Source organism: Typopeltis vanoorti, chromosome 25 (assembly GCF_054136105.1).
Source record: "Typopeltis vanoorti isolate ZY-2024b chromosome 25, IOZ_Tvanoo_1.0, whole genome shotgun sequence".
NCBI classification, from domain to species: Eukaryota; Metazoa; Arthropoda; class Arachnida; order Uropygi; family Thelyphonidae; genus Typopeltis; species Typopeltis vanoorti.
The window spans coordinates 80588400-80601650 of record NC_143573.1 but is presented as its reverse complement, the minus strand read 5'-3'; the positions used below and the strand labels follow the sequence as shown (position 1 = coordinate 80601650).

Below are 13251 nucleotides of genomic sequence, written 5' to 3'. Positions count from 1 at the left end.
GAAACGAAGTCTGTTGGCTTTAATACTGGAAAGATGGCCGATATTTCTCTCTATGTTATGTATGAAATCTAAATATGGGAAACATTTAGGTGAAATAGCAAATTTATGACCTCTTGCTAGAACATTTAATTCATCTGTTGTTAGTGGATGGTTAGATAAATTGACTACCCATTTTTCTGTCGGTAGTTTGTTAGTAATCTTCTTAGATCGATTTAGCAAGTTAAGGTATTTATTATGTGATTAATATTGCTTTTATCAAAAGCTTTTATCCCCGAATATTTTGAGACACTTATAATCAAATGTAGCAGATCTTGATTTAACGTATTTGATAATTCTGCTTCTAGATCTCCGTAATTTTTAAATTATTTGTTACCAATTCATGCTTAGAAACTCGTAACTGATTAAGTAGTAAGGAATGGCTTGCTTTCTGATAGATTTTATGGGCACCTGGAGACTTGATGACTTATTTTAGTTTTGCAAAAGTTGGAATGAGTATATCATGTCTGCACTTTTTTAAAAAAGAGTTTCTAGCACGTAGCTTATCTTGTTTTAATTGAAGTTTGCCTAGTAAGTTGGTCTTCTGCGCTGTCTCTCTCAACACGGAGTTGAAAACCCAACCCATAGGATCCATTGGTAAAAGTCGAAACTTTTACATAGATCTTTATATAAACATGAACGTTTATATAAAGAAAGTGCTGAAGCCCTACTGCACAGACCAAATTTAAACCACAACAACATTCTTACTATTCCTTTAGTATGGGAAATTGTCATACAAAATTGCATAAAATAATCTCTTTATTTATGGTTTATAAAAGGTTTGTGCACGATTTTCGAAGTTTTGAAAAAAATGAAGACCTTTGTAAACTGAGTGAAGAAATAATGAGTCTAGCAAACAATCTGAATCTCGAAGTGTATGATGACGACATAGTTCAACTCAGACTGTTGCTTTCTGGGCAAGCAAATGTGTTAGGGCAAGGAAACTAGAGTTGCAAGGGTACAAGAAAGCGGAGATTATCTCAAAGGGATAGTAGACTGAGAAAGTAGAGAGTTTGTTTACTGTACGATATCTGCTATTTAGCAACATCAGATTATCTTACTTTTTTTTTTTATTAAATTTTGCACAGTGGCCAAATTTTGATTAAATAAATAAAAAGGAAAGGATAACTTGGTTTTATTTTGTATGTCAATTTTCTACATATATATATATATATATATATATATAAAGAAAATGCATTATTTCTTGTAATCAGAAATTTTTTCACTATGTTACATATATAAGAGAAATCTTTGTATAATTATGGCCAGTCATAAACTGTTTGATTGTGATATTTATTTGTGAAAGGATTCACCTCTAATTTAGTTTTTTTTTTTTTTCCTATCGTAAATTTGAGAGAAGCATTTACTGAACTTTCCGACGACGTGTTCATCACATTAAAGAACTCTAGTCTTGTTTACAAGTTTTACCACCATGTTGCTTACCTCATCAAGCAGTAGTGCACTTGCAAAGTTGGTATTTCCTAAGATGAAGTTGAATGAGTGAGAGAGAATAACAGAACAGCTGCTGTGTGAATTAGAACAGACAACATTTGGAAAAAATTGGAAGTTTATGGAAGAAATATGGTTTAAAGAAATTTGCAAGCTAAAAAGGTGGAAAAAAACACAGAGAAACAAGCAGTTATCCCAAAATTAACAGATGAATTTCTTTTAAATGTAGTTGAGCTGTGGCAAAGATAAGTGCTACACAGCTTCTCTAATGGAGAGTTCCTTTTGACATGTAATGCAGCAAACATTCTACTCAAGCAGTATAAAGCTGAAAGAGATGAATTCTTTTCTTTTTTTTTTTTTTTTTGTGTTCATGAATAAAGAAGTTTCCAGAAGGAAAAGGGACCTTTAAAATTATTATATTTCAAAGTAATCTACAAAGAACTGATATTGCAGAGAAGAAAGACGTTATTTCTTAAGAAAAGTTGTACACAACTTATCTTTTTGCTTTCAAAGAGAATTAGATTGGAATTAGAATTTGCTTTCAAAGGCATTAGAATTAGATTTCTATTGATGCTGTTTAGAGCAGAAGAAACTGTGCCTTTGAAGTTTGTATATTCTCATCAAATCCTGTGATACGGAAGAGGAGACAAGAAATCTTGTGTGTGCTGTGTGTGGTGTTTATGTTTTTTTAACTCTGTTGTTAAGTTTGTGAGCCTTTATCCATTTAGGAAATACATTATTTATAATGAAAAATAGTATATAATGGTTAAACCAATTTTACACACACACTGTTAAGGAAATACCATAAATTTAAACTAATATTAATTATTTGTAAATAAATATATGTTTTAAATTTTCTGTCTTTCACTCAATCTCTTTAGTTAACTAATAATATTCTGGATCCAAATCTGTGTTAACCAAAAAGTTACTGAACCACTCAGACATACTACTCTGTTATATAATAACAACTAAGGAGAAAGACGTACAAATGGCACAATCACTGACACCATAAATTATAATTTGTCTTAATTTTTCATAAGAGACTAAGTGAGAGGAGTTAAGAAACCTTTCTGTTTTTTGTTGTTTATTTTTTTAGGTAGTTAAAAAAAGTTAGTTATGGCTATGAATCAAGAGTAGAGTACGTATGTTAGGGAATGTTGAATTCTCTAAACATATTAATTTAGCACATACTCTACAGAATTTCAGTGAAGAATATATGTATGTACATTTTTATATGTACAAAGAGTACACACATACATATATGTACTTTTTTTTCCAGACTGCAGAAAAGATAACATATTGAAAAATGGAAATTTGGAAGCAGGTGATGCGTGTCATAAAATAAGTTTCGTAGAAAAGCAAAAACCTTTTCTTCACACTTCCAGAAGCCTCGGACAAACTCAGACTTATAAACAATTTAAGACAATTTTAGTTGCAGGGTATTCTAAATAGCTTCAGCTTTGAGCAAATCTCTGGAAAGTGTATTCTTGTGTGCAAAGTCAGAATGAAACAGTATCAGAATTTTATGATAAGCTGATTAATTTAGTGTATACTTTTAGAATTGAAGAAAGTGATGTTGACTTTAATGAAAAAATTGTATTTTTTTCCAATTTTGTAATGCTCTTAAGCCTGACTGATGAAGGTTTGTTTACAAAGAAGGCATTGCTAATATCATAGAAGCTTTGGAGTCTTCATAAAAGGGAGAAATCTGAATGGAGAGTTTGCATGCACCTTAATCATGGCATATGTACATACAGAGCAGCCAAGCTCTAAATTTTCTGTTAATCACTCTAAACAACATCAACAAAAAAAAAAAAGCTTTTCGCATCTTGTAGGATACATTCAGTCAATTTAGACTCAGTGAAAAGGAAAGTAGACAGATGGTGAACTGAATTAATCAAAGATTTATTATTATCATCAACACCATATGGAGTTAAAGACTACCTCAGAGGTCTCTTTGTCATACACACAGCTCATTCCAATTATTCACAACTCTGAATGCAAAGAATCTGCTTTTCACTTCCTAGTTCACATCCTCCTTATACAACTTCCAGGGATGACCTCTTGTTCTCCTCTGATCTCACACCATTTTAATAATAGTTTTAGTCAATCACTTCTGGACCCTTTTCCAATATCTTTCTCCTTTTGAAAATCAGGTGACCAAATATGTGTACAGTAGTCCATATGTGGCTTAATCAAGGCATTATACAACTACTTCTACAAGTCAGTGTCCTCTGCATCACTCCCAAAATTCATTATGTTGTCCAGAGAATTTTAGGACCTTATCCACCATCACTCCAAGATCTGTGATTTCCTCTACCTCCAATATTATATCCCCACCATGCATAAAGTCTACATACCATCTTTGTTTCCCATAAGCCCTTACATTTTGCAACATTTAAACTGATATACCCACTCAAATGCCCATTCATCTAAATCTATTCAAGTCTACTTGTAAGGCTAGAATATCTGCTTTACTCCTCATAGTTCCTCCAACCTTTGCATCATCTGCAAACAACTGAGTATCCCCATCTAAAACTTTCCTAACTGTTGCTCATATTTCACTTTTGCTACCGTCATGTTGAAAGACAGGTTAAACAGAAATGGCCCTAAAACAGACCCCTGAGGCATCCCACTAGCTACTTTCCTCTTGCAGGATATTGCTCTCACATGCACAACTTGCTGATACCTATCAGATAGTCCATCTCCAATCCAATGCACTAGTCGAATATCTAACCCTATCTGCTCTGGTTTCACTATCAACTTATCATGCAGTATTCTAAAAAAAAAAAAAAAAATCAGCTAACGCCTTTTTATTCCCGTATACGGGGAGTAGGAGAGGCCATTTAGCCCTGTCTAACTTTTGGAGACTGAGTGGGCAGTTCAATCTCCACTGGCACCAATCAGAGATAGATGGCCCAAGGCTATCACTAATTAAGCAGTACTCAGTGAAGAGAGACGGCTCAAATGTGCCGCCATCTCGTGGTCCCTAACCCTAACACAATATATTTAATGTCTGAAATAATGTGGGTTCTACGGTCGATTTTCTTGAGTTCACAGGACGAAAAACCCAAGTTTCCGGGAGGAAAAACCTGCTTGCCCGTGCCAGAGATCGACTAACTCGGGAACCGGTCGAAAAAAGGCTTAGAAAAATTTCCTCTAGTCGCCGACTAGACTCGAAACCAAGTCTTCCTTCGTGCGGCCACATCCACATCCGTTGGCAAACGCCACATCCACTGAGCTACACAGGCAGTATTCTATCTATTTTATTCTATTCTATATTTTGCCTTTGCAAAATCTAAGTATACTGCTGGGTATCCATCTCCTTGGTCCAATGAAGCTGTCATCTCATTGTAATAAGTAAATTGCTAAAACATGATCTCCATTGAAATCTCTTATTGAAGATGTTTGTGATGCAACAGATAGAGAGTCATCCACCACCAGCCTACAAAGAGATCTCCAGGATGTACAGAAGGTGGGGAAAACTACCAGCACATAAGAAAAAGAGTCTGCATTCACTCGTAAGTATTTATATTATAAACTTTTCATCAGAATGGGATATGTCAATAAAATTCAACACAAATTAATTTAATGATGTTTATGTTTAATTAATTATTAATTCATACATTCCAAAATAACCAAGGCGTTCCATGAAAATTACAGGATTTGTAAGTGTTGCATCATAGGAAAAGTTTGGGAAATGCTGATCTATGTGGATGATGATGAAGCCGAATGAACTCTTTCCACTTCTGTCTGTTCCTGGAGAGTCCAAATAATTCTGTCCAGTTTGGTGTGGCTTGTTTTGATTTGGTTTTCAGATTCTCTTTTATTTTGTCTATCCATCTAATTCTGGACTGCCCTTTGGATCTTTTGCCTTCTATCGTTGTATTCAGAGCTTTAGCTGGTGGTCTCTCTATTTCCATTCTGGTCACATGAAATCACACAAAATCCAAGAAAGAAGACTGCAATGGCCAAACCATTGCAGTCTTCTTTCTTGGATTTTGTCTATTATTGTTATTTCTAATTTTAGTTGTTTCCTCGTGTCTTCGTTTCTTAGTCTATCCAGCAAAGATACTCTAAGTAATCTTCTGAGCCAACCCATTTCAGTATTTAATAATTTTTTCTCTTCAGCCTTTTTGAGATTCCAGCATTCACTTCCATAGAGGAGTAGTGGGAGGACCATGGTTTCATAGATTCTTACTTTTGTTACTTATTTGATGTCTCTTGACTTCTAAATTTTATTAAGTAGTCGAAAAGTTTGGGATGCTTGACCGATTCATCTGTTTATATCTTTTGTAATTTCACCATTGTACTCAATAACTCCTCCAAGGTAGATAAAGTTTTCTACCTGCTCTAGATTCTTACTATCAATTTCAATTTTCAGATTGGTTTTTCTTTTTCCTATTTGCATAATCTTTGTTTTGTCTATATTTAATCAAAATTTTATACACTCCTTTATTTTATCAGAAATTCATTGTAGATTTTCTTCTGTGCTTGCAAGTAATGCAATGTCGTCAGCAAATTTTAAATTGGTTACATTTTTCCCATATATTTTGATTCTGGAGTTTCATTTTTTTTTTTAATGCCTTGCTGGTTGCTTCTTCCGGTGTAAGATTGAACAGGTCTCGTGACAGATTGCATCCCTGTCTTACTCCGCTCTCTGTGTGGAACCAGTTGGTTAAGGTGTCCTCCATTCGTACTGCACTTTCAAATTTCTCATACAGATTCTTAATTATTCTTATAGTTTTGTTGGGAATTCCAAATTCTTCCATAGTGCTCTTCTACGGATTGAATCAAATGCCTGACGAAAGTCTGAAATTTATGTAGCAACTTTGGTTGTAGTCTAGTGTTTTTTCTATTAGCTGTCTTAAGGTGAATAGCTGATCAATTGTGCTTAATCCTGGTCTGAAATCTGCTTGTTCTTCTCCTAGTGCTAGTTCTATATATGGCTTAAATTGTTTTTGGAGTACTTTCGTAAAAACCTTACTTGGAATACTGAGGAGGCTAATGCCTCTATAATTATTGCATTCCGTTTTTATCTCCTTTGTTGTATATATGAGTTATAACTGATTTGGTCCAATCAATAGGTACTGCTTCATTTTTGTAGATCTTGTCAAATAATGTTTCTAATGGTTCCAAAAGTTGTTCCTTTCCTGCTTTTAAGAATTCTGTGTGTTATTTGATCAATAGCAGGTGCTTTCCCAGTTTGAAGTTTTTCTATGCTGTGTGCTATTATTTCTTTGGTAAAGATATTTGTTTCCTCTTCCATTTCAGTGGTTGGAATAGTAATATCCTGGGAGCTGTTTTTATTATATAAGTCTCTAAAGTATTCTTCCCATCTGGTCAGTCATCTTTTTGTTTTACTTTCAATTAATTGATCCTCTTTGTTTTTGATCATTATCATTTTGGTTGTCTGTGTCTTACTAATTTGGTCTATTTGTTTATCTAATCCACGGAGGTTATTTTCTTTTGATAGCTTCTCTGCCAATTTGCAATTTTCTTCTAACCAGTTATTCTTGTCTCTTTTAACTAGTTTTCTAATTTCTCTGGTTAATCTATTATATTCATTTCTGTTATAGTTCTGTTATAGTTCTGTTTTAGTTCCATGGTTTTCCTTTGATCGCTTAACCTTTTTACTTATTCAAGATCCAATCCTTTTTACTTTCTTTTTCTGTGTAACCTATTGTATTTTCTGCCGATTCTAATATTATTTCCTTTAATTTGCACCAATGTTCTTCAATGTTTATATTCTGTTTTGGTAGTTCCTTCAGGTTTTTATCTAGTTCTAGTTGATATTTTCTTAGAATATTGTTGTCTTGTAGTTTTTTTGTTGTTTTTTTTACATTCAGTCCTTTTGACTCTATAAGTGCTTTCAGATTTAAACTTTATTCTTAGGCTTGCTAATACTAGTTTATGGTCTCATCCACAATCTGCAAAAAATATCTGCAATTTAGGATACTTTATTTCCATCTTTGGTTTACAATAATGTAGTCTATCATATTCTTGGTTGGTCTGTCTGGTGATATCCATGTCCATTTTCTTTGGGGTTTTGGTTGTTTAAAGAAAATGTTGGTTACTGTTAGTCTATTATTTGAGCAGAAGTTGTAGCAGTCTTTTGCCACATTCATTGCTTTCTCCATACCCGAACTTTCCAATTACTCTTGGCTACAGTATTAAACACTAAATATGAAACTAATATTCTTGAATGGAAGGCAATATCAAGTAGACTGATGTGGGCAAATATCATAATGAGGAACTGGACAATGAGATTTATTTGTGCCTAAGGTCCCACAGAAGGTTCTAATAAGGTAGAGTGGAGGAATTTTTTTTTTTTTGAGGCTTTAGAGAAAGCAACTGACACAACGAAAAAGGAAAAGTTGGTCCTTGTAGGGGATCTAAATAGCAGAGCAGGAAAGAATTGTCAGATATACATATATGTTTTGGGAAAATTTGGAGAAAAGAGCAAAGTTAATAATAATGACAAATACTTGTTGATTTCTGCATAGTATTCCAAAATAAAAATGTGAACAAATTCACATAGAGAGAAGAAGCAAGGAATAAGAAAAGTCTCAATGACAATGTTATTGTTGATAGTGATGCTGGCTCACTGGTGCAGGACACTAGAGTGCACAGAGGATTAGAAATTGGAATTGATCACCATTTAGTCTTGAGCAGGATAAAACTGAATTTAATACTGAAAAGAAGAATATGTAAGAAAGTTCTAAAGCAAATTAAAGTTGAGCAACTCTCAGATGTCAACTGTAGACCAAAATACACAAACATTATTCAAGAAAACATGAAAGAACAGGTGTTGGTTGTACCAAAATGGTACTTAATGGTTGCACCTGTTTGGAAAACTCGTTCGCAGAGTATATAAGTTCTTTTCGCTATACACTTTGGTATTAGGTCTAGCTACTCACTGATGAAGCCTCAAAAAAGGCTGAAACCAGTCTGGGTAGTGACCTCCCTCCATAATGTAATAACAGCATACATTTCCTAGGAAATGTGTTTTACATTATGGAAAATACCTAAGAATAGCGATCTGAACTTCCCCCACCTTTGCAACGAGTCGCCCGGTATTGTACTACGTACTAGGGTCACTTGCATTGGCTAACGCTAGTGTCGCTTTATAGTTTTACTATATTCGGCAAGAAACTCTCTGATTCCTATCTTTGAGTTTCTTATTCGGTTTTCATGAAAGAGTTTGAGAAAGGAACCAAACCTTGGAGATTCAGCGGCAAGCCCTTCATGAAGAAAACACTGACTGATTCAGCCAGAGAAGCATGTGGTGAGGTTGTCTGCAAGAACAGAAAAATCAGAACTCCATGGTGGACACACAAATTTAAAGAGACTGTGAAGGAAAAGAAGAAAGCATATCAAAAATTCCTGACATATAATTCAACTTGTGCTGTTAGAGAATAAAGAAAGAAATGTAAGAAAACTAAACACTGTGTAAAATTAACTAAATAAAAGTCATGGAAGACTTTGGTAAGAACATAGAAAATAAATATTAAGAAAGTGGCAAAATATTTTGGAGGTTGTTGAAAAAACTCAGAAATGGAGGAAACAGTGATGTAAAAGGAAATAGTGATGATAAAGGTGACATGAAAACTGGAGAAAAAAGATCTCCCTGATGATTGGAGTAATTACTTTGAAAAACTCCTAAATGAAACAATCAAGTGACAGCACGGTGGTAAAAAACACTCGACAAGCATGCAAACAGAAATGCATATTTATATTTTAAGTAGAAAAAGCCATCAAAAAGCCTGAAATGTGGAAAGAAGTAGATGATATTTGACCAGAAATGCTAAGTATGGAGGTATAAAAGTCTTGCATTGGCCTGCAATGTATAATTCAGAAGGCCTGACCAGAGGGACGAATTCCAAATGATAGGAGTAGAGCTCTCATAGTACCCATATACAAAAAGGAAAATAAAACTGAATGTGAGAATTACAGAGATATTTCCCTACTGATGTTCCTGGTAATTTATGCAAGTATACTTGTGAAACAGTTGAGAAGGATTGTGGAAGGGAAGCTTTGTGAAGAACAAGCTGTATTCAGGCCAAACTGATATCATCAGGATCAGATTTTCACTTTAGGACAAATAGTTGAGAAATCATGGGAATATAACAAAGATCTATGTTTAGGTTTTGTAGAACTCCAAAAGGCATATGACAAGGTTGACAAGAGAAAAACTATTCAAAACACTACACTTGTATGGTGTCAATGGGCATTATATCAAGCAATAATTAATCTTTATTTGAGTTGTAAGTCAGCAGTCAGAATTGAAAGAAGTACAGGAAGATGGTTTGATATTAAATCTGGTGTCAGAGAAGGATGTACATAATCCACTTTGTTATTCATTATCTATATGAATTGCATCATGAAGGAAAGCAGTATAATAAATTTAGTGTAATCCTTTATCCAAGTGTGAGCAAACAAAGTTTGCGCCTGAAAGTATCTTCAGGAATGAGTTAAGGTGGTACAACACTAAGGCAACTCGTTGCAAAGGTGGGGCAAGCTACCAACACTCCTATCTTAGTATCTCCTATAATGCAAAACACATCTCCTTGCGGATATGTCTAATGTTATGCATTAAGTTGTTATGTATTATACTCTAACCAAGTGAAAAATAAACTTTCAACATCTTTCTCTAAATCCAGAGTAAATTATTAAAAAAGGGTGGCACACCAACTGGCAATTCCTATAGGTAGAGATGACCTACTAATGCTTCTGCCTGATATCTCCACTTGGGCCTGGCTCCCACTGAAGAGACCTCAATAACCGGATTCCAGTAGCAGATTAGACGAACCAAAGAGAGAGCTTCATTCCTGCCGCCCAGAACCTCTTCGTGTGGCCGATATTACGGCTCGGATTCAGATCATGTGAACGTATGAGAGAGCTCCAGGCTCACCTTCTACAGAGGTACCTCGGCGTTGGTAGGACCTTTTCTCTTATTATTGGCTCTTTTACCCATTCCTTCTGGTGTCTCTTCGCTTGTTGTGAGGGACACCGGGCGTTTCCCCGAATTTGCCCCCACCCTTTCTACAGCCATAGTTAGGTTTTCCCCCAACAATGCCGTTCTTTTCACCCAGAACTAGGACGCTTGGCATTGAGGTCAAGCGGCTCCCAGATGAGCGGATGTTAGTGAAAGCTCTGATTGATACAGTAGGGGCAGAAAACATATACGGTTTCACACCATACTCAAAAGAAAGATTCCAAATTGTAGTCAAAAATGACCAAACAAGAAGCAAATTATTAGAGGGTTTTCCCTGTGCGGGACAAACGATTAAACCTTATTTAATAGGGAGTTTACGAAAAACGTTAAGAATAACTAGATTTCCCTTGGAATACCTGGAGAATGAAGACAACTTCAAGAAATTTTTTAGCCAATGGGGCGATATTATTAATATCAAAGCATTCGAACATCCAGATTACAAAGGCTGGAAAACAGGCGACGTTGAAGTACAGATGGATATGAAAAAGGAAGTTCCCAACTTCATTTTAGTGGGCCAAACAAGGGTCATGGTCAACTACCCGGGTGTTAAAAGCTTATGTTTCCAATGCGACTCTGAGGGTCACCTAGGGGCAGAATGCCCAAAACTACAGTGCAGAAATTGCAAATCAACAAAGCACAAAATAGTAAACTGCACAGAAGCTTGTCTTAAATGTGGGGACCTGACCCATAGAGTGGACACGTGCTCGCACAGAACACTCTCAGAAGCAGCTGGAGGGACCATAATACCGATCAGGGCTATACCCCTCGGTAAACCTGAGGTATCATCAGGGAGCGATTTTCCAGAGCTCCGGCAACAGACTGAAAAAGAAACATTAGCAGAAAACACAACCTCCATGAAACCCGTAACGGGCAAGACACCCAGGGCAACCTACCACATCAAAGAAATAACAGCCAACTTCGAAACTCGCAGCAAAGAGGAAGAAGTTGTAACAACCACCGCCTCAACAAAGCGCACAAGAGAGGCAGAAACAGAAGAGGCAAAAAAGGGTTAATAAAGCAGCCTACTCTCGTCAGAAGATGAAATGGACAACATCCAAATTACAAGCCAATGCGAAGGCACCCAGCCCCTTGAGGAGGTGGTAACAAAGACAGGAAACCTATCCTCAGTAGCGGACCAACCTGCAGAATCCCATTCACATATCTGCAGATAGCGTCACAGAAATGGAATTTCAAAATGACCTCGTTATGGATATTCCAAACAGCTCCGATAGTGAATCACAGGTGGACCATGTAGAGCAACAAACAGACAACACCCCCCCCCCCTTCCTCCAAACACCAACATGGATTTTAAAATTGCCACTTTAAACACCAGAAGTTTATGCAACCCCTTCGCACAAAGCACTGTCTGGAAGCTAATGTTAAGGTACAAAATTAATATCCTCCTGATTCAAGAAACCCATTTTTATAAGCATTGGGACGTGGAGAACTTCTCGAAGCTACCCGGTCACCAGCTACTGGTGCTTTGGGGATGCTCACTCACGAGGGGTGGGGATACTAATTCGCCCCCCAATCGCGGGGGGGGGGGGGTTCTTCAACGTCCAGAAGGAAGGCATGGGACGTCTAATAACGGTGGACTGGAAGTACGGTGGCCATACCATCCGGCTTGCTGCAGTATACGCCCCGAACAGCCCACACCACAGAAGCGGTTTCTTCTCTGCCCTTGAAAACTACCTCTTAGGAGCAGAATACCTAATAGTAGCCGGGGACTGGAATTGTGTGGAAGACACACGTTTGGACAAAGTAGGCAGGAACGCAAACTCCGGAACCGGTGGAACCGTCGCTCTAAAAAGATGCTGTGTAAATTTTGATCTCGTCGATGTCTGGAGGAGGAATAACCCATCGAAGGTAGAAACAACATGGTGCCGCGGCCAGATATCGACGAGACTAGATAGGGTGTACGTGTCCCAAAACTTGGAACAGTATGTTCAAAGGACACGTCACACCACAGCACACAACATGTCAACAGACCACAAATTGGTCATTTTAAAAATTACACTCCCAGAGGTTATGGAAACAGCCAGAGGTCCTTGGAGGCTTCCTCCTACCTTTCCCAGTCTTTTTAGCGACCAGCTACAGAAACTCTGTGCTGAATGGACAAACACCAACTGGGACTGGGAAAACTGGGCTGCACATTAAGTGGCAGGCTAAGGAACTGTTTCAAAAATGTGGGCGCGAAAGGGTCAACCAACAACGTAAACGGCTGAGGGATCTCTACAGGGAACTCGGCTGGTACCGGTCAAGCGAACGGAGCAGAGTTCCCTGCGGACATCTTATCAGACAGGTAGAAATAGAGCTGCAGCAAGAGCGGCAGAGTAGAGTCGATGACCTCGACTTTCGCACGAGACTATCTCAGAAATTTGGAAATACCCTCCGCCGCATTTTACAATCAACAACGGGTGGCAGCAAATGATGAAAGAACGATTTACCAGATCGAGGAGAAAGGCCAGATTCTAAATTCAACCCATGAAATACTCCGTCATTTTCACCAGCAGTATCTCGGCATCTTCGCTGACCAGCAGGGCATGGGTGACTTCAGTGAGTGGGACGTCAAACGTTTTCCCGAGCATCTTAGCGCCCTGCATGACAGGCCGATAACTGCAGCTGAAATAAAAACTACGTGCAAAACGATGAAGACAAAAAAGACCCCAGGGCCAGACGGACTGGGGATAGAATTCTATAGATCTATCTGGGACCTTGTACTACCAGCACTAGTAAAGATCTTTAACGAATTCCTGACTTTGGGAAAC

The 13251-nt window shown here is 37.1% G+C and overlaps 1 protein-coding gene across 8 annotated transcripts in view; it reads right to left on the bottom strand.

Moving 5' to 3' along the window:
• The window catches only part of LOC150092876 (single-stranded DNA-binding protein 3-like), an 846537-nt gene that overhangs the window by 581424 nt on the left and 251862 nt on the right, over nucleotides 1–13251 (bottom strand). The gene's annotated exons all lie outside the window — the stretch shown is intronic.